Source organism: Limulus polyphemus, unplaced genomic scaffold (genome assembly GCF_000517525.1).
Source record: "Limulus polyphemus unplaced genomic scaffold, Limulus_polyphemus-2.1.2 Scaffold1262, whole genome shotgun sequence".
NCBI lineage: Eukaryota > Metazoa > Arthropoda > Merostomata > Xiphosura > Limulidae > Limulus > Limulus polyphemus.
Genome location: NW_013666872.1, coordinates 172,819 through 174,803, shown reverse-complemented (window position 1 = coordinate 174,803; position 1,985 = coordinate 172,819). Strand labels below are relative to the sequence as shown.

Here is a 1,985-nt window from a genome sequence, read left to right as displayed (position 1 = left end):
CTTCAGGATTGCACTAAACGTTGATAATCTTCCCCCTTGCCACAGACATAACACAAATTTCATTGCATTATTTATAATGCTACTAAAGTTTATAATGTTTTAATGTTATATAAACTAATCAGCAATCGAGACTTGTTTGGGATGGAATACTATTTTTATTTTTGAGAAATTATATTGAATTTTTTTTTTTTTTCACATAAAGGGAAGTCGGAATATGATGATGAAATCACAGGAAGTTCTGTCTAGTTCACGGTTTGTTCACTGTGTTGTAGCAACGTGGACTTAGTGCTACTAATATAGCCTAGGTAATTTGTGGATGAAGTTTCAAAGCAATCTTACAGTCTTTTGTTTTTTAATTAAATTGCATTTATTTTGTATCTTGAATATTTAAACAAAGTATTAGATAATTCAATTTAATAATACTTAACTTTGGTCATGGCAAATTTTCAGGTTTTTCTGGGATTTAGTTACCTCATTCAGCATCGGACAAGTTTAAATTAATTAATTTGTAAAGCATTAACCAAGTATGTAATTTGTATATTGGTTCTACTTATAATTTATATTTCGTAAATGTACTGACAGTGGATGTTGTTAGTATTCAATACAACAATAGTAGCAGGTTACATGCAGTACAGTAGCATTGGTACTGCTGTTGCATTTAGTGATTTTTTACTCTAGTGAATAATTTGTTTAGTGGTAGACTACTTAGTGTAGAGTTTCAGTGTTTTTGTCATACAAGTTAGATTTCATTAATTATATTTGTTGACATTAAAAACAAAGCAACAAAATCCCAAGATTCAGAGAGTGTAGATACCAGATGAGCATTCCACACATGAGTTCATGAGAAAGGAAACCATCATTTCACGTTTTTCCAGTGTGAAATAATGCAAAACTTGTAAAACATTTTAACAGAATATATCTCCTTAAGAAATCAATTGTTGATGTTTTTTAATGTAACTTAAAACTGTTTCTGAGTTATTAGTAGCCCAATGGCCTGGCATGGCCAGGTGGTTAGGACACTTGACTTGCAACCTGAGGGTTGTGGGCTCGAATCCCTGTCCCGCCAAACATGCTTGCCCTTTCTGTTGTGGGGGTGCTATAATGTAATGGTCAATCCCACTATTAGTTGGTAAAAGAGCAGCCCAAGAGTTGGTAGTGGGTAGTGATGACTACCTCCATTCCCTCTAGTCTTTCACTGCTAAATTTGGGATGGCTAGCACAGATAACCCTTGTGTAGGTTTGCACAAAATTCAAAACAAACCATTGGCAAAGTCATGGTAATGGGAAAAAATCTAACAATAAATATCTACCATTTTCATACTCTTACCTTCAAATCTGGTGTCAACATAGATGATTTATATAAATATAAGTGATAGTGGGCATGATTCTTCTATTGTTACTATCCAAACATAAGCTTTTTTGTACATATGTGGTTAATTCAGTTGTATTTTTGATGATATTCTAGAAGTATAACTAAATTTTTAACTATTTTTTAAAACCTTACTGAGAGCTGTAAAATTAGCAGAATGGCATTATCATGTGTATATTCTCAGAAACATTTGTGTATGCATGTGTGTATTTGAGAACTTATGAATGAAAGCAAAAATAATGTGTAATAATAATATGTGAACCACATTCAATCTTCCGTATCTAATGCCATCAAGGCCTTTTGCCCAATACCAGGGCTCATCAGGCCAGCTGGAACATGACAGACATAATAATGGTCAAGGTAATATTTATGTAATTATTATTTAATAATATTTTATATAATTTAACTCATTTACAAATCAGAATTAAGTTAAGTATTAATAACATAATGTTATTTATCTTATTTTAAACAAAAGTTTTTTATTATTTTTATTTGAATTTACTCTACTATCATTCAAAAGAATTAATGGACCAGCAAGTTAGTCTTTTTATTATATATATATATATATATATATATATATATATATGTGTGTGTGTATATATGTGTGTGTGTGTGT

The 1,985-nt window shown here is 30.8% G+C and overlaps 1 protein-coding gene across 4 annotated transcripts in view; it reads left to right on the top strand.

Annotated features, from left to right (window-relative positions):
• Positions 1-228: 228 nt before the first annotated feature.
• LOC106462834 (tryptophan--tRNA ligase, cytoplasmic-like) overlaps positions 229-1,985 on the top strand; it is a 33,066-nt gene continuing 31,309 nt past the window's right edge. For 2 of the 4 annotated variants that reach the window (XM_022390228.1, XM_013922796.2), the window contains exon 1: positions 229-305. The gene's annotated coding sequence lies outside the window, so the exon portion shown is untranslated. Of the gene's footprint in view, positions 306-1,664; positions 1,730-1,985 lie in introns of all 4 variants that reach the window. The other 2 variants (XM_022390226.1, XM_022390227.1) reach the window with 2 other exon arrangements.